The 23,458-nt window shown below is 35.2% G+C and overlaps 1 long non-coding RNA gene across 1 annotated transcript; it reads right to left on the bottom strand.

Moving 5' to 3' along the window:
- Window positions 1-5,042: 5,042 nt before the first annotated feature.
- Window positions 5,043-15,544, bottom strand: LOC149818437 (uncharacterized). The gene is made up of 4 exons (XR_016427338.1): window positions 15,484-15,544; window positions 12,638-12,698; window positions 5,184-5,304; window positions 5,043-5,091 (listed from the first exon to the last, which is right to left on the bottom strand). It is a non-coding gene; the product is annotated as an uncharacterized LOC149818437 (long non-coding RNA).
- Window positions 15,545-23,458: the final 7,914 nt, after the last annotated feature.

Here is a 23,458-nt window from a genome sequence, read left to right as displayed (position 1 = left end):
TGACTTGAATATCCTAAGAATATGCCTTCAACAGATTTAGCATCAAACTTATCTAAGCTATCTTTTGTGTTTAGGATAAAGCATTTACATCCAAAGACTTTGAAGTAGTCTATTCTTGGAGGTCTGTCATAGAATAGTTCATAGGGAGTTTTATTTAATAAGGGTCTAATGAGAACTCTATTTGTTATGTAGCATGCAGTATTAACAGCTTCTGCCCAAAAAGATTTTACAAGATCATTGTGTTGGAGCATAGTCCTGGCAGATTCCTGAAGGGTTCTATTCTTTCTTTCTACTACACCATTTTGAGGTGCAGCTCTAGGGAAGGCAAAGTTATGAGAAATACCATGCAAGTTACAAAAATTTTCAAAGAGTTCATTTTCAAATTCTCCTCCATGGTCACTACGGATTTTGACAATGGAACATGATTTTTCGTTTTGTAATTTTTTACACAAGATTTCAAACTGACAAAACGTGTCACTTTTGTTTTTCAAAAATATTACCCAAGTAAATCTTGAGTAATCATCTACAATGACAAAAACATATCTATTATGATTAAGGCTAGCTACCCTAGAAGGACCAAAAAGGTCCAGGTGGAGAAGCTCTAAAGGTCTTTTACTTGAGATGACATTTTTTGATTTGAAAGGAGATTTTGACAATTTTTCTAATTGACATGCATCACAAAAATAGTCCTTTTTAAAAGATATGTTGGGTAACCCACGTACTAATTTATTTTTAGCTAGTTTGGACATGTATTTTGAATTGACATGGCCCATTCTCATGTGCCATAGATGTTGAGTGTCATTATTAGCTATAAGACAATGTTCTGTGATGTTTTCTAGGTATAGTTCGTATATATTATTCTTTCTTATACCTTTTAAGATGATGTTTTCATTTGTGTCAGCTATGAGGCATGCATCATGATTAAAGCTAACATTATAACCTGTGTCACACATTTGACTGATACTTAGTAGGTTATGTTTTAATCCTTTAACAAGGAGAACGTCTTTGATAAGAGGTTTGTCTATGTTACCAATATTTCCAATACCAATTATCAAACCTTTGTTGTTATCTCCAAAGGTGACGGTTCCTCCTTCTTTATGATGAAGAACAGCAAAAAGGTCTGGATGTCCTGTCATGTGCTTTGAACATCCACTATCTAGTATCCATCTGTTCTTCTTTGGAGCCTGCAAAACATTAAGTAAATCTTCTTTTTGGTACCCAATCGGGTCCTTTTTTGTTAGACTTTGGAACCCATATCCATTTGGATTTGGGTTTGTCTATCTCTTTAGAGGAGTAAAAAAGATTATTAATATAATACTCCTTATTTGGTTCAGATGAACTTTTCACAAATGTGGTCTTTTGATTTATACAAGAAGGTTTTTTGAAATGAGAATAGCCAATCCCATTCTTGTAAAAGGAGACCTTATGAGAGGATAAGAGTTTATCCAAGTTCTCTTTACCTTTAGTAAACTTGAAAACCGTTTTCATAAGGTTTTCAGTTTTACTTTTTAGTTCTGAAATTTCTACTTGCATATCTTTAGTTTTGGAGCTAGTAGAAGAAATTTCAGATATAAGCAAAAGATTTTTCTTTTTCAACTCAGAATTTTCACTGCTGAGTTTTTCATTCTCTTGAGAAAGCTCTAAATTTTCAGATTTTAAAGCTTTATTTTTGAAACTCAATTTTCTAGATTCTTCAAATAGTTCTTGAAAAGCATCTAGAAGTTCTTCAAAGGAAAAATCAGAGATTTCACTTACCGAACTTTCGTTTGCCATGAAGCACATATTTGCAGTTTCGGCTTCATCATCACTTGACTCTTCACTAGTGGATGGTTCTGAATCATCCCATTGAGCATGCAGAGCCTTTTTCTTGAAGAACCTCTTCTTTGGTTCCTCAGTCTTGGACTTTCTTTTGAGAAGGGGACAGTCACGTTTTAAGTGCCCTGGCTTATTACACTGAAAGCACATGGGATCTTCTTTAAGATCTTTTCTTTCCTTGTGCCTGTTTGGAAGCCGGTTCCTTCTCATGAAGCGCTGGAATTTTCTGGTAAGTAGCGCAATTTCTGATTCTTTATCTGAGTCTTCATTCTCAGATAGGGCTGAGAAAGCTAGAGTTTTCTTTACTGGTTGTTCTTCTTCCCTTCTTTCTTTCATGTGGACTTCATAGGCCATAAGATTTCCTATTAAGTCGTCCAATGTAAGCTTAGATAAATCTTGAGCTTCTTCAATAGCAGTGGTCTTTCTCTCCCAATCAGTTGTGAGAGATCTCAAGATTTTCTTCACCTTTTCAGTCTAGGAATATGTTACACCCAGAGATTTCAGATCATTGGTGATGTTGGTGAATCTGGTAAACATCTCTGTGATGGGTTCATCTTTGTTCATTTTGAACAACTCATATTTTCTAACAAGAGATGATATTTTGGCTTCTTTGACTTTGTTGGTTCCTTCATGAATCACCTCCAAAGAATGCCAAATGTCATATGCAGATTCACATATAGATATTCTGTTGAATTCATTTTGATCAATGGCACAATATAAGGCATTCATAGCCTTTGCATTTAAGTTTGCCATTTTCTTTTCTTCATCAGACCATAAGTTATAGTCTGCGGATGGAGATGTGTATGGATGCTCAACAATTTTCCATACAGCAAAGTCTATGGATTTGAGAAAGATAGCCATTCTGCACTTCCAATATCCGTAGTTGGAGCCATTGAAGAAGGGGGGACGAGATGCGTGTTGACCTTCAATATCACGAGCATAAGAGGTAGATGCCATTTGTGCTGGAAGACTTGTTACGTCGAAACCAGCAGACCTGCTTTGATACCAAATGAAATTCCACTAGAGGGGGGGTGAATAGTGAAATATGATAATGATCGATAAAATAAAATAATTAAGCAATAAGGCACAACACATAAAACACAGAAGTTATACTGGTTCGGTCAATATCCAGACCTACATCCAGTCCCCAAGCAAACCACTTGAGATTTCACTATAACATCCGAGTTACCGGATAAATAGTACAACACCCTCTTCCCAAGAGGTCTTCTTCTCTCAACAGAGAAGGGCAACACCCTCTTCCCAAGAGGTCTTCTTCTCTCAACAGAGAAGGGAAACACCCTCTTTCACAGAGGTCTACTTCTTTGAACAAAGGAGTACAGTGAATAAACAGAGTTACAATACTTCCTATAGAACCTTCAGAATGATATGAATGCACGAATGAAGGATTCTAAGAATGTTCTGTTTGTCACTCAGAGGATACTCTTTGTCAAAAGAGCTGGACTTGACTTTTTCTCTTTTCTTTCTTTTTCTTTTTCTCTTTCTTTTTCAAGGCTCTCTTTTCAAATCACGAATAGAAAATTTTTCTCTTTGTAAGCTCACACGTCTATTTTATTCCTCTTGTTTGAATAGTTTATGTGTGTGTGTTTATATAGCTTATAAAAAGTAGTCGTTACATTTTGGAATTGTAACTTTTTGAAATATGAAATGTTATGTCTTTTCAAAAATGTCTTTTAGAGAAGATCGAGAATGCCTTTTTTCAGAAGAGTAAGATAGAGGGTACACTAGTCGTTGTAGTGTTTTAGGTAATACATATTTTATGTAAAAAGTATATTTCTTACAATAGTACATTTGAACGTTGGGTTGTAGTTTTGTTTTTATTCTAATTAATGATTTGAGGTACATTAGTACTTCTTTACTTTAAATGAGTGTAAGTACTATGAGTGCTTTGAGATATTTATTTGTACATAGTCATGTCAAGTATGTTCTTTATGTAGTGTATTTTAAAGTCTCCAGAGAGAATGAGGATCCAAAAAGAAGGTCGACATTCTTTAGGAAGGATATTTAGAAGGGATTTGTTACAGAAGGTATTTAATGCTTTGTAAAGAGAATGATGACTTCAAGTAAGTCGACATTCTATAGTTATGAGAAAAAGTAACTAGAGTCCTTTAAAAACATATTTTATTTGTTTTTCTTTTGTGTAGCCGATTTATGTTTTTGTCTTCTTCTTGTATTAAGAAATATTTTAAAGAAGATATCTTAAGTCTTTTCAAAAACATATTTTATTTGTTTTTCTTTTGTGTAGCCGATTTATGTTTTTGTCTTCTTCTTGTATTAAGAAATATTTTAAAGAAGATATCTTAAGTCTTTTCAAAAACATATTTTATTTGTTTTTCTTTTGTGTAGCCGATTTATGTTTTTGTCTTCTTCTTGTATTAAGAAATATTTTAAAGAAGATATCTTAAGTCTTTTCAAAAACATATTTTATTTGTTTTTCTTTTGTAGCCGATTTTATGTTGTCTTGTATATAGTGTAAGGTATAATGACAAAATGTCCTTTTCATAAAAGGTTGTAAGAAGGTACAATTATTATATGACAAAATATCTTTTTCATAAAAGGTTGTAAGAAGGTACAATTATTGGTTTTCAAAAAAAAAAAAAAGAACCTTTTTGAAACTATCGTATACTTTTGTGATATAGTATGTATGAATGAGTATGTAATATGCAATATGCAAGTTCCTGAAGGTTCTGTTACATATGACTCTAAAGAAGAAAAAAATCTTCAACTTGCGGTAGCCGATTTCTTCATTTGAACTTTAGGAAGGCATGGCTCATCAAGCTTTTTCTTCAAGGAGTATGATTGCACCATAGTTGTACTTGAACAGGAAGTCTCCAACCTTATTGGGTGAGATATCCTTGCATCAAATACTCGTTAGATTTAAGGCAAAACATATTTAGTCATAATATAACATTATTTCAAAAGAACATATTATCATATCATACAAAATTAAATAAGACAGTGTATCATATTATGTGACATCAAAACCGAGTTTCTCAACAGTTCTTACCTTTTTCTTCAGCCGATCTAACTTACTTTTCTGCTTCATGAGTTCCACCTGAATTGTCTTGTTCTGCTCAGATAGAGCAGTATGGTAACTTTCATCTACAGCAACAGCAATTATATTGAAAAATATCCTCATGCGATTTTACTAAAACAAAAATTTAGGATATTTCAAACACCAAATTTCACTGTTGTAATTATGTTTCAACCTGAATTATCATCACTTCCATCTTTAACAAGATAAGAACCATTCAAATCCTGAAACCAATATCATAATTCAGAACTCTTTCATAAATAAATAAGGAATTAGAAAAAGATGAGGCCGGATTTTTAGAAGAGCATGACATTACCTCAGAAAGAAGACCATCACTTTCCGAATCTGAATCTATAACTGAATCATTGTCAACATCATTACCAAAAGTATCTGCAAAAATGTCGTCGAGCGCCTGATTTACAATACCTTCAGGATATCTGACAACAATGATGAGCATAACTATATATGAACATAAACACTTGTGATGATGCATGAAATGCACATCATGTTAACAAATTTTTCATGTATTTTGTAATAAGTTTAAGGTTTTAAACCCATGTTTAGATGTGTTTTGATAGTAAGGGGCTATGGTTCGAATTTCAGAAAAATCGGAGTTAAAACGAGAGAGTTATGGCTATTTCAGTGTTTGGGCACGGATTTCGAGGTGGATCGGATCCATATCCGACCCAATTAGGTTAATTGGACCTTGGATCAACTCTTAGAAAGCCCAAAACCCAACCCACATGCATATCCATATCCATTTCAAAAAGTTTTTCTGAAAACCCCCCAGAAAGTGGCGCCTAGCAAATTTTATTTTTTTAACCCTCTTTCTGAAAAAGGTCAAAACTATAAATAGTTTTTTTTAAAGAACCCTAGGCGTCTTTGGCTGTGTTTGGACGCCCCTTGCAGTGAATCTACTCCAGCAACTCCTTCCTCTCCATCTTCCCCAACGTTTTGGCCATTGAAGACCGATCTATGCTTGATTTTCAAGCATATTTTCGATCTCTTTTGTTCCTTTCCATTTCTTTCTTCCTCCTTGCTGTAGTTTCACCATTTTTCTGTATTTTTGCAGGTGTAGCAGAGGTGGAGACCATTAACCTTGTGCGGGAGTGCGAAACACACCAACAAGGTGAGCCGGCCCTACCTCCATCCGGCTTTCTACACCCTCCGATCGAGAATCGGCTCACATTCCATCGTCGGTGGATCTCCAACGTGTAGCAGCTGCAAAGGTGCAATTTTTTGGTGAAGTACAGCATTCTCGAACTGTGTAGGACGTCCATCTCCAGCCACGGTCCGCTCTTCTTCATCCCCCCGGTCGTCGGATCTTCCAAGAGGTAGGTCTTCTTCTTCCTTCTCTTCTAGCTAAAACCGAAAGTGAGTGTTGGTTTTCTTTTTTTTTATTTTCTGTGTGTTTCTTATTTTTCTTTTTGTTTCAACCTTAGATTAGATTTCGTGCATAGGCCAGCACGTTAGATTAGGTTTATTTGTTTGCTTGATTCATTGAAATCGATATTTTTTAGATTTTTCATCCTTTTCATTAAAATCGGCTAGATCTTCATCTAGCCGATTGTTCAAATTTTTCATAGGTGTTCTTGGGTCTGTTCTATTGAAACTCCATTTAGAAAAAATCCATTTTTATGCATCTTAGTCGGTGAGTGGTGAGTTGTGCTTTTGATTTCACTTGAAAAGCAAAAATCTAAAAATCGGCTAGACTATTTCTAGCCGATTCTTGATTTTTACAAAAATATTTTTCTTTGTTTTGATTTTTTTTTTTATGTCCAGCATGTGTATTGAGTTGTTTTGCTGAAAATCCAATTATAAAAGTTCATTTTAATTCATTTTATTCGTGGGTTGTGCTTGTGTCTTGTTTTGTTTTTATTTTTGAAAAAGGAAAAAAAATCGGCTAGAGATATTCTAGCCGATCTTTGCATTTTTGTAAAAAGTGTGTTTAGATTGGTAAGTCATGTGGTTTACTGTGTGTTTAGTATGTTAACAGTAGCATAAACTTGTGTTAGTCATTGCATTGTTTTAGGATTGATTTAACTAATTGTTTTAATCATTTTTTGTTTTTGTGTTTTGAGTCTATTGAAGAAAATTACAAAAATCAAGTTTTCTTTTCTTCATGTTTTTAATTCCAGCATAGTGCTGGTCTTGTTAGCATTTGTGTAATTAGGAGTCCCTTTTACTATTTTCTAATTTAGTTTTATCAAAATAGTGGTTATTTAGTTTTATTACTTTTTGTTAATTTATATTTTTATTTTTTAATTTTCGTGTGGATCTTCTTCTTCCCCAAGGTGGGGCGGCAGCCATTAGAGCTCCTATTGAGCTCTAGGTCAATTTTTTTAGAAAGTCTTAATTGCCATTAGTTGAGTTAGGAAGGTGTCTAGGTTCAATGTATTAGGGTTTTATCTCATAGCCGTTTTTAGTGGTCATTTAAGTAGGTTTTAGTAATTAGGGCAGCATTTAATTCTAGAAAGTCATGTTTTTCAATTAGGTCTTTTCATTACCTAGGTGAGTTTTAAATTCTTTGGTAGTATAGTCTTAATTTAGAGTTGGCGATTTTGAGAGGGGAGACAATTAAGGTAATTACATTTAAAAAGTTTTTGGAAAGAGTGGATTCCCCAAAAATCGTGTGGAATATTTAAGGAGGAATTAAATTTTGGATGTGCATTAAAGTAGGAGTTACTCTTTGATCTTGGAAAGTGTTTTTGAAATTAAACTAAAATTCCAAATTAAGTTCCACGATTTTCAGAAAGGAATAAATGCTCTTTACTCAAGTTGGGAAAGCAAAAATCATGGGATTTTCTTCTAAGTTGGACTTTTCATTTTCCAAAGTGAGAGTTTAAATACAATTAAGGAGAGTAACTCCCTCATTAAGTGGGACGGTTTTTGAGAATCCAATTTATTTCAAAGTTTGAGCATTTACCATTATTACGTTATTTTCCCAACCTTCTCCATTAAAATCATGAACTTTGGATTAATTGTAGGTTAATTAAGAGGTTGCTACTTTAATCGACCCAAGTTAAGTGAGGCAAACCCTTGTCTAAACCCACTTGAGTCTAGTCAAGACCACACCTAGGTCGAGTCAACCTTAGTCCACCTATTGAAACCTACCCTAACCGAGTTAACCTAGTTGACTTAGTTAGGTGTGCCTTGAGTCCAAGTCAACCCGAACCTAGTTGACTAAGTCCACCCTAGACCGAGTCCAAGACCTAGACCTAGCCCTAGTCAAACTTTAATCCAATCCTATCTAAGCCCTACCTAACACAACTCGAGCCTAGTCCAACCTAACCCAAGCTTGGTCAACCAAGACCAAGACCTAACTTGAGTCAAACCCTAGTCTACATTCTTTTGAGTCTAGTCAAGTCAACCTAGCCTAGCCTAAGTCAAAGTCAAGACAAACCCGAGGTCGATTCAACCTTAACCCAGTCAACCCAACCTAAGTTTAGGTCAACCGATCCCACCTAAACCAAGCCAATCTTAGTTGACTAAGTCAACCCCAAAACCGAACCCAACTAGTTCGGCCAAACTTAGCCGAGTCCACACTAGTCCGAGTCGAGTCAAACATAGCTCGAGCCTACCCAAGTCCAAACCAAGCTTCGTTGAGTCAACCGAGTGAACCCTAATCCTAACCTTTGTTCTTTAGTGCATTAATTTCATTTGGTATTAGTTATTTTGATTTTTATACTAATTAGTTTATTTAGCTAATTTAGTTTTAGTGTAGAAGTGGGTGTGATTTGTGTATTGTGTGTCATTGAATGTTATAGTTATTTAGTGTTTAACATAGTAATTAGAATCACCCTTCATTGAGTAGTATAGTTGCATTCGCATCATTAGTTAAACATAGCTAGTCATAATTTGCTTATCGTATTTCTTTCGTCATACATTTAGCATAGTTGTAATAATCATCTGCATATACACTGTTATACAGTGTCATTTAGATTGCATTAGGTTTGATTTGTCTTTTAGAGTATTAAAATAGATTCATAAAGTGAATAGTGCACTCAAATAAAAACCCGATTTTTGCCCTGTCGCACCAGCAGTATTTTCTGTGCAAAACTTCGGTGTTTTCCAAAAAATTTTATTCTATTCACTTTATTGACGTGTTATTTGACTGCAGACCAAATTTCAGCTCATTCGGAGTTGATTTGGTCTGATTTTTAAGCGTTTTGCGAAAACCGCTTTTTCTGGATTTCAAATTACAGGACTTTCGATATCCTGATTTTTTCCATATTTGAAACGCTTATATCTGGAGTTTCAAATACTGTTTTTCCATTTTGTAAAAACTGTCAGTATGTTTAATCTGTCAGTTGCAGAACAGAACAAATTTCGGGAAAATCGGACCTCGTTTGCCTTGTCAAACAGTGGTTTTTCGATAACCTGTCAGAAAGGTATTTTGCACTAGTTAGGGGCATTTTCATAATTTCCTTAGATTCGGCATTTTAGGCCTGTTTTTATTAGTTGCTGCATTTTAGGAGTTGCATAAGCATCCTACAGCATTAGTAGAAGTAATTTAGTTAATTTTAGACTTAGTTGAGTATTTTATTTAATTATTGTTTGATAAGTAGCATTTGTTTTATTATTTTCCTAAAACTAGAATTAGTTTTAGTTATGGTTTGCATTGTTAGAATAGAATACTAACTCTGTATTTTTCTGCAATTTTAGGTTGAAAAGCATATTTAATTTCCAGGGTTATTGTCCAAGTGCGAAGATTCTTTAATTGGCGAAAAGACGGAAATACCCTTGGTGTGGAGCAGAAGACTGAGTGCTTTTTCATTTTCATTTTCATTTTAGTGATTAATTGTAGTTGTATTAACTTTATAATTGTAGATTGATATTTGTAATTAATAAATCAAATTTTCTAGACATATCGTGATTAATTCCTGTTCCCTGAGGATTCGACCCGTACTTACCACTTTGTGGAAAGTCGGTTTTTATATTTTTGGTTGGCGATTTTCCAAAGTTTTATTGAAAATAATTGTTTTAAAAAGATCATTTCAAAATATCAACCAACTTGCATTTCAAGTTAAATCGTTAATTAATTGCCTCACCTTAAGACAACTATACAAAATGGAACAAATGTATGCGCACAGATAATTCCATAATACATTGAAAGATATTACGCCCATAATCTAGCTAGAATCTCAGTAAAAAAATTTCGCTACTTTCTGGAAACTGAAAAAGCATCACTACCTCCTGAATAATCATGTCATATAAACTTGCAATATATGACTCAGACTATTTGGAAAACTCAATTGCATTTAACAATTAACCAATGGAAACAATGAAGCTCCTGAATAACATACATGAATGAGGAAAGAACTTAGTAAATTGTGAAATGCTTGACAATTAATCAGTGGGCGAAAGTGAAATTGTGTGATGCTCTCCAAAGTCAAGCATCGGTATCTTTACGATCAAGAATAATACCCACTCCACTAGAATCAACACAAAATTTCAACTGATACACTAGAAATTATTCTAAAAAGAATATCGGCATCGATTATGTCATTTAATCAACACCTAGGAAGAAGAAAATGGTTTGAATTACTCATGCAAGCAGGAATTGTGTTAACAATGACCTCTTAAGGCTCCTAAGAAGCGCACCCCCAGAATCATTTTATCATTGAACATAATAGACCTTGTGAAAAATTTTAAAAAGGGAAGATAAGGGCAAATTGGCAACACACATTAGTCTTGTACTAGATTCTCTATGCTGATCCTAGTATGCTCTAAAATGCATAATAGCAGCATAGCACTAAATATTTACTCTTACAAGAACATCTCTTCTGGAAACATTGAGCTGTAATAGAGACTCGCAAATTTTTGTGTATGCATGTGTGCACATGTATGTGTGTGGGTTTTAACAAGAATATATGTTGACATCAATCCGATTGCAACAGTCCCTAACAAGGCCCAAGCAATCATTTTTCTCAAGTAATAAAGAAAATAAGCACAAAAAACAGCATATAGGAATTAAGTGCATAGGATTAATTTAAGACCTCAAAAATAAAAAACAATGGCATCCTACTCTGTGCTGTCTAACTAGGGATTGGCTCTGGGAGGATTAGGCGAACACAAGTAGGGTAGGCAGTACCAGTTGACTAGGTAACCACGTATCACTTTTGACAACATAGTTTGCAACTAAACAAAAGTTAGCAGCTATCAATGGTGATTACAAGTATGTAAGGATAAAACTCAAGTAATGCAGTTGTTTTTCATAAAAACATAAAATTGAATTTTGCAGTAAAAGAAAACTAAGGCAATGGAAGAAGGTATAAGCACAGTCACAAATATCATGATATTTTAAAAAAATATTATGATATCTTTTCATCAGTTCTAACATTTAAAATATCATGATATTTTTCAAAATGTTGTGATAATTTAAAATTAAAATATCATAATTTATGTTTCATAAATGATTTTAAAAAACTTTGGCTGATAATCCTATTTTATCATTCACATCTCTCTCAATCTTTTTCTCCTAACTAATTAATGGCAATAAATACTGAATGTAACTTAATCCTAAGCAAGAAAGTATTTATTTCGGCCTCTGGACTCTCCCATCTTTCATTTCTTTTTCATTTTTAAAACAATGGATGAGACATATTTATTGCTTTTGGCATTTGAGTAATTTTTTTACATATTTTTAACTTCAGTTTATAAATTTTTAAAAAATTATTCATTTTGCCAAGATTTTTTCAATAAAAGTGTGGGAGAACACAGATTATCAATATATGCCATTCACCATTTAATGGCAGATTTTATTTTGAAAATATAAACAGAAGGTAATAAATTAATATACCCAAGTTACACAATAGCACAGAGAAAACACAAGAATACAACCGCTACACGACAAAAATGAACAAGAAGCCACAGACAACAGAAGCAAAAGAATAAATGTTATAAAAGTTTTAGTTTGTCTCCTTTCAAAGAGGAGCTTAAGACAATTTTCAAATGTATATAAAATGAGGCTAATTGGATGCTATTGACAACAAACAGAAAAAGCAGCCAACTAGAATCCATCATAAATTGACATATATATTACATATAAAATGCAGTGGCTGCACCATAGTTGGCAAACCCAGAGAGCTGACTCGAGAATCGCCCGAGTCAACCCGGATCAGATCCCAACTGGGTCACCGATTCAGGACCACCTATCCGCATGCCACTTATGTGTCTTTTGTCATGCATTTCATGGTTTTAGTGCATAATGCTTATAAAAGGATAATTTTTACAAAGAATCATCTATTTTTAAATCATAATATCAACAATTATGTATAGTTGAATACTTATATAGCTTAGTCATTGATGTCATGTACTAAATTTAGTGATTATACAGTTTGGAGTTTGATTTTTTCCATATCTTAACACTAAAAAAATCATGTCCTAACTCGTCCAAATTACCGAGTCAACCTGCTGACTCACAAGTCAAGGGTCAGGCAATCCGGATCCAAGTCACGAGTTTGTCAACTATCGGCTGCACAAGAAAAGGCAAATTCCACAGGTGCCACTTTGATTCTTGGCAAACTTCAATCTTACATCATGTATTAAGCAGTAGAAGTGTACAGTTTTATCCTAATATAAAGAAAAGTAACTGCAAAGGCGGAACCAAACAAGAAAAACACAGAAAAACAATCTTACAAGGGATGTAAATTTTGATGGGAATTAACATTCAATATTGGCATGTCTAACAATTTAAAGCAAGTTGATGTCAGAAAAATAATCTAAAGCAAGTGATAGCAAAGAAAATAAATAGTGGCATTTTCTTACTCTTCTACAGGTTGTGCATCTGAGGAGATTGGATGGTTCACATATACAACACCTTTATCTCCTGCAATAACAGAACCAACCATAGAGCTTAAATGTGGTGGCCTAATCAATGCTTGCAAATAAACAAAAAGTCTAGTTAAAAACTATACAAACTTGGAAACATTTTGTTACACAATCCACTCAGTGAACAGAAGCGCAAACACAAACCAAGCAGGGCAACTTAGATGTAGAGATAAGTTCCTAATAAACGATGCCTTATGAAGCAACTACCTATGAACACTACAAAAAGAAGGCAATAGCGCAGACAGTTAGATTAGCAAAAATATTGTTGGCCTCATGCAACATGACACTTGCGGAATTATCATTTATTTTATGGAAAAAATATTTGTAGCTACTAAAATAATAATATAAATGTTTAAACATCTAATGAACTACTAAAGACGTTATATGTAAGCTCATTCAATGTATGGTATCAATCCTCAAGGCACTCTCTGCTTGGCTTCCCATTGAGGGCCTGAGCCAGTCATGAAGACTGAAAAGGAGGTAGAAAGATTACATCAGGGGGGGGCATGAAAAAGACACATAAACCTTAATCAAGTTGCTGCTAATCTTCAACTTCAAGCAACCATAACCCGTGGGCTAAAAGGATATCAATGAGGTGTGATATCATCCAGAAAGGGATTTTGTCCAGAATACCTAAAGAGCAGAGACAATGGAGTCACTTTGAGGCAGACTATACTTGTTCATGTCATACACTGTTATCATTGCCCGCATTGATCAATCGGCCAAAAAACATAACCATTCTTTAGATGGTTTAATATCCAAATGGCCTTTAGATTGCTCCCACTTGAAAATCGCAAACTTCAAAGCATTCAAATTTACAATGCAAAATTAAACACTGGTTTTATGCATAGTAACAAATATCAGCAATATTTTGAAAAGATCATGAGTGGTTTGGACCAGAGTTGCTAGTCGAGGAAGCGATTCGAGAAGCAAAAGCGAGAAGCGAGGCATTTTCAAAATTTTAGGAAGCGGGAAAAGCAGGACGACTTAGAAGCGAATCAGGAATCGTCTTGGAAGAAAACTAGGAAGCAAACCAAAAGCAACCTAGGAAGTGAGGGGGAAGCAAAAAAAAAGAAAAATAAAAACACAAAAAAAAAGAAAAAATAAGGGAAAACGAGCTTCCCCTAAATTGGGAAGCGCGCTTCCCACTCCCTAAATTTTTTTGGCACTTCCCAGCACGTTTCAGAAGCACCATGTTTCACGCTTATAAAACACGCTTCCCCATGCCCTATGGCACTTCTGATAACTCTGGTTTGGACATACAAGCATGAATTTTTCAATTTTGAAATTTCAATACATTGTGAACCATAAAATTTGAAACCCTTAAAAGATCTACCTATATAATTGATCGGACGATCTAAAACTTGCTTTTGACTGAACAAAGGATCATATCCATCGGGCTTGGTCCACAAAAAAATCAATTAATCCAATAAAGGCATTTTTTAAAAAATTTATGTCTTTCTTTATGTTTTTATATATTTTTATAGTCTTAATTGGTTTTAACTTTTATCATAGTTACAAATATTGGCAATATTTTGTAAACATGGCAGCGTTTACAAAATCTGCTATACTATAAAAAGTCGCAATATTTCCAATAATGGTCTTATCATGATATCAACATAATAAATCATTTTTAATTTTTTTATATATATTGCCCATATTTCTAACTTTTTACACATGCTAATATTTCCTAGAGTTTTTCCAAAAAATAAAAAATTTAATTTATCATGACATTTTTCCTCACCAAGAGTTTCCTGGTACCAAGTTTTTTTATGTTGGCTTTATCCTATGTCACATGGGTGTGGGTGCGGGTGCGGGTGCGGCACTTTCAAAAAACTTGGGTGCGGGGGTGCGGCAAAATATATATATATATATATATAATTTGTGCAGGGAAGGGGTCGAGCCCCCTCCCTGCGCCCTCTTTGTGCAAGGGAGGGGTCGAGCGGATGAGTTGTGGAGCTTGATTCAGAGTTTTTGCCCTTGCAGAAAGGGGGGGGGGGGGCGGGGGCTCCCCCCGGCCAATTTTTTTTTAATAAAAAAAATGGACACACCCAGGGTCGGGTTGACCACACCCGATGCCGCACCCGCGTCGAGTCGCGTCGACGCGAGTGCGGCACCCTGCTAGCCGAACCCCTGTGACATAGGCTTGATCCTATTGGTCCAAGGATAAACACCTATGTTTTTACACGCTCCCAGCAAAGCTCAAGGATCTGAAGTTTCTTTGCTCCAAGATGGAAGAGGGAAATGTTCCACTATTTTATCTGAAATTGTTGGCAAATATTCAAACTGGTAACATTTGTTACTTTCAGTCTGCCGTCCAAAATTTAATGAAGCTTTTAACTGCCAGACCTGAGCTACTTGTAAGCAGCTTGACCCACCATATCCCAACTAGCTCAGAGCTTTGCAATAGAAAATTTCTTGTGTTAAACCTATTCAACCATATTAAAGATCCTAATCAAATTTTCTTTCATTAGAAAAGGTAATTACTGATTCAAAAACCTCATAAGATTTCTCTGGTTGATCATGGAATACATGCAGTGAGAAAAGTACTAGATATTGAATAATCAAATGGGTGACTTAGTTCTCTTATTTGGAAGGCAAAATTAAATTGAGTGTGTGATTCACCAAAGCTAGTCATGGTTATCTTGTATATCAGTAGTTTTAACATCCATGATGAGAGATTAGAGAAAGTATCCTGAATAAAAACCAAAAGAGCAAATTCATTCAACCTTGAATAGCTTAAAGAAGACATGAAGGGGGGATTTTGGATTTATGAGCCTTACTAAAAGCCCTTCTTGTCCTGAAAGAATTCCTGAAAGCATTCTGTTTCCGCTTTTTCTTGAGCACAAATTGAAGATTCTTACGAGCAAATTTTCGTGCTTTCTTCCCAAGTTTACCCATTTCCTGGCAAAACAAATGAGAACAATACATCATAACGTCAAGAAGACTCAAAACCAGAGCTAAATCAAATGAAGAACCAAATCTAATGCATTGTAATAACACATCCATGCACTTACAGAAATGAACAAATTAAAAAAGAAAAAAAAACTGAAGCAACTATTGATTCTTAGAAAAACTACTGATGCAATATTTTTATTGAGTGAATAGCAAGAAGCAAATATTAACTTTCAGAAAAAATGATGTAATATATTTAACAAGTGAAGCAAGAAACAAAGCATACAGGTCAAAACTGCAAAGGGTCCCTAGTGCACCTGAGAACTCAAACACGAAATGCTTGAGATTCCATGACAAAACGCTTGTAATGCATAAAGAAAATGAAGATTCATTCAATAAAAGACAAGATCTATCCCCTTGAATTCACAACCAGATAAGATATTCTTTTTCAATTTTTCTTGGTTGCAACTTTACCTACATAAGAAACAACCTTCCCATAACTACTCTATCAGTGTTCGACATGTGGAATTGAAAGCTAATTCCAAGGAATCAAGAATTTTTCAGGCAAAATTTTCATTATAAATGGAACACATAATCTACAAAATATGAGGTGCAGACATTCTTAGGCATTATTTAAGAGCAGCACTATTCTCTTTTTTTGCATACATCCCTACAATGAATTCAAAAAAAAGTTCCAATTGGATCTATTTTGCTTTCAATTGCACAAACAAACTGGTGACCTTAAGGGCATGTTTGGATGCAAAATTCATAAATTCACTTTTCTGGATTTTCTGCTTTTCAATTTTTTAAATATTCTGGAAAAATAGTGTTTGGATGCATTTCATATATATATATATATATATATATATAGAGAGAGAGAGAGAGAGAGATGGGAACATGCTAAATGGGCACAATGCTAAATGAAACATGCAATTGGATTTCCATTGTTTTTTTTCAAAATTCCAACCCCATAGATGTGTTCAGCATGATTGATTTACCAGAAATCCTAATTTGGATCAAGCATTTTGGATGGAAAAAAATGGTATTTGGAGGCTCGAAAATTTATGAAAAATTGTAGGGTATTGATTTTTGAAACCTTATAAAAACCTATTCATGCATCGGAGTCAAATGCTCTAAGAAGTGATTCCTATAAAAACAAGCATATAGATCACATCTGTACAGTCAAAATTTCGAAAAGCACCAAAAATCTAAGAGCATGTTTCATTTAGCATTGTGTCCATTTAGTAGGTTCCCATCTCTCTCTCTCTCTCTCTCTCTCTCTCTCTCTCTCTCTATATATATATATATATATATATATATATATATATATATCATAGATTTTAAATTTTTCACAGTTAGGTTGTCCCATTTATTAAATCTGACTGATTTTGAATCTTAATGCATAATCAAGAGTCCAAATTTACCTTCAGCCTTATGATTTTATCAATGTTGTGAATAGTGTTGAGGCGTAAGACCCACTCATGAAGCGAGGCGTAAGATTCACAAAAAATATTAAAAATTTGACCAAATAAAAAAACAAAATAAAGCATCATTTATGTACTATTAATATATAATTAGATATTAAGTGGACAATCTAAACTAAATTATAAAACTAATTCAAAGAAATGACTACAATGCAATAATTTAACTGATCCAACAAAGAAGATGTGATTATTTAACCAAGGAACAAGACCAAAAATCACAATAACTAGCAAGAACCACTCTACATATTTGTATAAAGGACAACATAATGCTATACACCACACATAGTTATACTTAGCAAACACAATTATATAATACAAATAGCATGCAGCTAATAAATAAGCAACAAATCAATGAATTACTAAATCAATATATAATTAATTAATTAATTAACAAGAACAATGTAATTTTCTGATTAACAGGCCCGATTGTTCAAGAAGAACAGAGGAAGGGAAGAAGAAAAACGAGGAGGAAAGAAGGGGGAGAAGAAGAAAAGGAAGTAGGAGGGAAGAAGAAAAAGAATATCAGAAGAACAATAAGAAGGGGAAGAAAAACAGAAGAAGAAGAAGTTGGGCAGAGGAAGAAGGAGAAGAACAGAAGAAGAAAAGAGAGAGACCTAAACAATCGGGCCTCCCTTGTTTTTTTAACCTGAGGAGAAGAAGATCTGCAGAAGGAAGGAGAAGAAGATCTGTAATAACTGTGAATTTTACCAGATAAATAAACTTAAAATTTATGTTATTAAGCCGATACAGGGATATTTTATTGGTGTTTATTCGTACTTGGATCTCGGACATCCTATTTGGATCTTCAATATTCCAATTAGAATTTTTTTTATTTGGATCCATAATAGTGGTCTAGATCCATGTATGGTAATTTGGATCCATAGCTCCAAATCAGGGTATGATGAAAACTTCAGACCCTTAGATCTGAATCTCTTAAATGGTTTATGAACAAAACGGATCCTGGATCCAGTATAATTACGTAAACACCAGGATAAAGTAATCGGATCCATAATTATTCAAGTTGGATCCTTCTTTGGAATTTTTAAATATTAGTGCAAATAGAAGATTTGGATCTGCGGATGGATCCGGATAGACACAAAACTTGGAATCAAGAGAGCATATGGGTCGCGGGTCGCAGCCGATCCAAAGTCGCACATACATGTGCGTTAAAATGAAAGCACAATAAAAAAAACTAAGGTTAAAATAGAGGACTGTGCAAATCCTAAAAAGGGTTTGCTTTTGAGTTAAATGAGAGAGGGTTTTCAGGCAGCCGCTGGAAAATTAGAGTAACCACTCCCCCACGATCTCCTTCCATCTTCCCTCCCTCTCTCACGCTCCTCCTCAAAACCCATCCCCACTCTCCATTTCGTTATCTCCCTCACTCTCTCTTTCATTATTTCCTCTTTCCCTCTGCTTCCTCTCCCTTTCATTGTCTTGCTGTCGCACAAATTGGAGAAGGACGCACAGTTGCATCCAAGATCTGCAAAGAAAAATAGGGAAAAAAAAAAACTCAACAGAGGTAGGTTTTTACTGTGCTTTTTGCATATGTATTAAGTTATCAGTGTGTATTGGATTTGCCGAAAATCCCAAATCTTGGATTTGGGGATTTCAGATTTTTGGTAGTAGGATTTTATTATGTTTTGCACATATACTGTGTTTCAAGCCTGTACTACGTCATAGTTTACCCCAAATTGAATGGATTTCAATTAGTTTTTGGTTTCGTATGGAGGTAACTTTGGGGATTTTTCCTTCCCTCCATCCATACCCTTTTGGTAGGTCTGATTGAGACTAAATCACACAGAAAGAGCAAGGATGCACTGGTGCTGCCTCAAACTTTGCGTATGCGACATAGATACGTTGATTCTTTTTGGGTTTTCGAGTATGTCATGTAGGACTTCATGCAGAAATCTTTCTGCTGATAAATCATGGTGTCAGATGGTGAATGTAGGGTTGATACGATTAGGCAATTCGATAGGAATAGTTGGCCGTGATTAATGGGTGAATCTTTGTTCGGTGGGTGTTACTTGTAATAAAAATCTGACACGGGGTGCTTCGTTCACCCAGTTATGTATGTATTTTGACAAGTATGAAATATCGGTTTTCAGTATTGTTGAGCTTTGAAAATGTTATTTGTTAGCTGCAGCGTTATGGCGTTATTCTAAATTTCTTTTTTCTTTGTTTTAACATTTTATGATGCAGGCTATTATAGGTTCTGAACTCTTAAGCTATCACTGTCTTGCATGTTTTGAAAGTTTTGATGCTCAGATTATGGTATGATTTGATTAACTTTTTGGCTGAAATGAGTACAAGTGTTGAATTCTTAAACTTTTAGAGTTGCGCATGTTCAAGTGGTGGTTAGCACCTGCTGATTTTAATTTAAAATATGTACCGACCTTATAATTGGTAATTAGATAATGTTGCAACTATAATTGTGCACTGATTTTGAAATTTAAGGTAGGTTTTTCCTATGGTTTCTGCTAATTATTTGTATCAAGCACGCTCAGCCTATGTGAGTGGGTTTAACAGATGCACGGGCAGAATCTTGGTTCTACATGCGTGCTTTACACAGATTTTGGTTTAGCACATTTTGTTTTGTTTTTTTTTTTTAAAGTCGGTATTAGAGCTTCTATTTTGTCTAAATCAGGGTTTATGTTTGGGAAACACAGAGTCTCGATTCTGCGTGATTGCTACACCCTGAACCATAGAGTATACACGCTTGATGTTAGGAAATTCCACATGCAAGCACATGAATTCTGGGCTAGTGGACTCAGTGAAACGAAATCGATGGTAATCTGTCCAGACAAGGGAATATATTTCTATGATATATATATATATATATATAATATGTTTGGATAGGAAGATAATTATTTACCATTTGCTTGTTCGATTTTGTTCACACTTTTTTTTATAGATGCAATGAAAAGAAAATAACATCAACAAAATTTTTTTGGTTACAGAGTTGTTGGTTGGTAGTTCCTGTAATCTATTATAGCGAACTCTGTGAAGTGCCCTATGTAATTTCATTTGACATTTATGGGTTAAATACAATGGCTGAATGATCATAGGTAATAAAGTTGTTAAAAAAAATAAATTTCTGTGAGGATCCATGATAGAAATTACATTTTATGTGTTAAGGTCCATGACAAAACTCTGAATCGGTGCATTTTCTGCATCTTAACACATATCTGAATCTGTGCATCTTCTGAAATGTAAAAATACTACAGTATGTGTTTGCCTATCTATAATTCCAACCCAACTATGTGCTCAACTTGAAAATTGGCAATTGTAATATTAAAAGATCTGTCATGAGTCTCAATCATCTAAATGAATGTGAAAGAAAGAGAAAAAAAAAATCAGTTTAGTAGTATATGAATGATCTTTATTAGTAACTCTCAGTTTAAGCTTCTGTAAAAGCAAGTAAGTTGCATGTGCCATGATTCAGTCTTACAAATGAATATGAACAACAAATGTCATGACTCTACATAGATTGGTGGTTGTTCTTATGGTGGGTTTATATAACTTGAATCGTGGAGAATGGTTGTTCATATGCACTTTATCTATGCAAAATATGAGTTGCGTTAGGCTGATGCATAAACTCTTTATATCTGTGAGTTTGATTTGAGCCTGCTTTTGTTCGCATATGCTAGTTAGAGATGTATAATTGTGAGATCGAACAAAATATTGAGAGCTTTATACCTGAACTTGTTTACTTGTGATTAGAAAATTGAACATGTGATTAAGTATTTAAACCAGTGTTACTTATTTGATTAGATGTTAAGTCCTGTTATGTTTTGTGATTTAGAATTTGTGCTATGCAGTAAATTAGTCTCATGTTAATTATTGCTTAATAGCATGCTTTACTGGATATGGTTAATCAAACATATTACATACCTTTTACACAGTACTTCTGCAAAAATCATGGTAATTACCTACTTAGACAGTTGTAGTCTAATTTCAATCTATTTACCATTTTTTTTGGTAGCGAATAAATGGAGCATCGTGGCGTCGCATTTGGAAGTAGTCAAGATATCTCAGTTTTTCAGTGTTTCCTGTTTGAACTCTGATTAGTAGACTTACATTCCTGTTATGAGATGTAATTAATGACATTAATGCTTCCATTAATGAATAATATGTTTTTAGTACTTCTCTGTTTTACCCTGTAATGCGCCCAACTCTTGTTTTCACACTTTCACTATTTCAAAAAAAAAAATTTACTCCAAAATTTTTACTATAAAAAGTTGGGGCGTTACAACTTTGGTATCAGAGCAGGACTGAAAAATCTGAGATCTTGGCTCTTCCAGCGACCGCGATGGCTCTGTAAGTATGTAGAAATGTTGTTTTCTTAATGTAGAGATAAAAACATATAATTACATATTATATTTTCATGAATTTATAACTAAGGTTGTAACGACCTTTTTATTTGCTCAAACAAATGGCTTGGGTAAATCATTGCAATGATTTTATGAAGATGCTACATAACTTGGCCGAAGTGGTAGGCCAGCAGGCTGCTGCAATGCAGCTGATGGGCGATAATTTACATTTTGTGACCCATTAGAGGATACATAGAAGATGAGTGCCACCTAAAGTACGTTATAGACTTTTTCTGGATGGGAAACATGGATGCGCTTGAAGGCGTAGCTTCCCAAGCGAGTTTCGTGTCAACTCCTGCGAGAGTTGAAGTTCTGGACCGAAACTCAGAGACTGCTTGTGTATTTTACCTTTTCGAAAATGATTGGTGAATCGTAACGAGTCTCAAAATTATTATCCCTTGCGTTTCCGGCACGAAGGAGGAGAAGAAAAGAAGAAGAAGAAGAAGAGACGAAGGAGAGAGAGGGGTACGTACCGAATGGACCCTCTTTCTTCTTCTTCCTTTCGACAGAGGCGAGAGAGAGACCTCCGGCTTCCTCCTCCTTCCTTTCGGCAGAGAGAGAGAGAGAGGGCCTTCTTCCTCTTCTTCTTGAAAGAACACGAGAGGGTTCTTCTTCTTCCTTTCGGCAGAGGCGAGAGAGCCCTAAACAATCGGGCATCTCTCTTCTTTCAAAAATCGAGAGCCTATTGCCTCACAGGCACTTGCGCTTCATTAACGCGCCTCAAGGCAAAAGCGCACCTTTTACGCTATCCATCAAAAACTTCAAATTAGTCTACCTGAAAGCTGAACACGTTCCATTCGACTAGTGATCCTAAAACAATAACTAAGAGAATAAGCACTCTCCCAAATAACCATACCAACAATGATTCAGACATAGAACACTATATAAGATGATCACAACAAAATTACTTTTCCCATAGAATAACCATATAAACCCCTGCATTTCCGGCATGGCAGGGGGGCGACCCCCTGCCGGAAAGGCAGGGGGTTTAACCCCTGCTGGAAACGCAGGGGTTAAACCCCCTGCCTTTCCGGCTTGGGGTCGACCCCCCCTGCCGGAAACGCAGGGGGTCCACCCCCCCTGCCGGAAAGGCAGGGGGTTAAACCCCCTACCGGAAACGATGAACGGCGGGGACGGCTGGCGAACCTGTCTTCGGGCGGCGGCGATCGACAAACGACGATCGGCAAACGACGTCTGGGGCGGGACGGCGAACCAGGAACGACGAACGACTGGCGGGAGAGACAGCAGCAAAAGAAGAAAAGGAAAAGAGGGCTGGGATAGGGTTATGCGACACTTAGCGACAGAGTAATTCCGTCGCTAAGCCGCCGTAAATCAAAAACAAGTAAATGGCGACGGAATATATTCCGTCGCCAAGTCCGTCGCTACGTCGCGACGGTAAATTGTTTGTTGCAAACACTGTCGCCAAACGCTGCGTCCGTTACAACCAAATATTCCGTCGCAAAATCCACCGCTAATTAGCGACGGATTTTGCGACGGGATATAGTTTATCACTATTTTTGTAAATTTCAGCGATTATAGTGACGGATGTGTTTCGCTCGGTAAACCGTCGCTAACTAGCGACGAAATAATTCCATCGCTAATTTCCGTCGCTAATAACCTATTTTCTTGTAGTGACACATGTTCTCTCAATTAAGCTATTTAAGTCAATCTCTAACTGTGGGGCTCTCCACAATCCTCTTACTGAGCACAAAATGCTCTATCATATGAGCTGTCATAACCATGGTCTTCATTTATAGGTGTTCCATAAGATTAAATTTAATTCACCACTAATTAGAGATAGTGCCCCCGTAAATTCCAGTAATCCCCCCTACATAACCAATTTTTGGTTAAATGAAACTCATAAAACTATATAATCATGTTTTATAATAAGACCCTATAGCAACACTTGATCCAAAACCAGGATCCAACATGATGGGTTTGGCCATGTCTATGGATGCAAACCAGTTGTAGTTCTTACCTAAGTATAGACATGAATTAGATCTCCACCA

The sequence above is a fragment of the Nuphar pumila genome, chromosome 13 (assembly GCF_984573655.1).
Source record: "Nuphar pumila chromosome 13, dmNupPumi1.hap1.1, whole genome shotgun sequence".
NCBI lineage: Eukaryota > Viridiplantae > Streptophyta > Magnoliopsida > Nymphaeales > Nymphaeaceae > Nuphar > Nuphar pumila.
The sequence above is the reverse complement of the archived record's forward strand: the minus strand, read 5'-3'. Positions and strand labels throughout refer to the sequence as shown.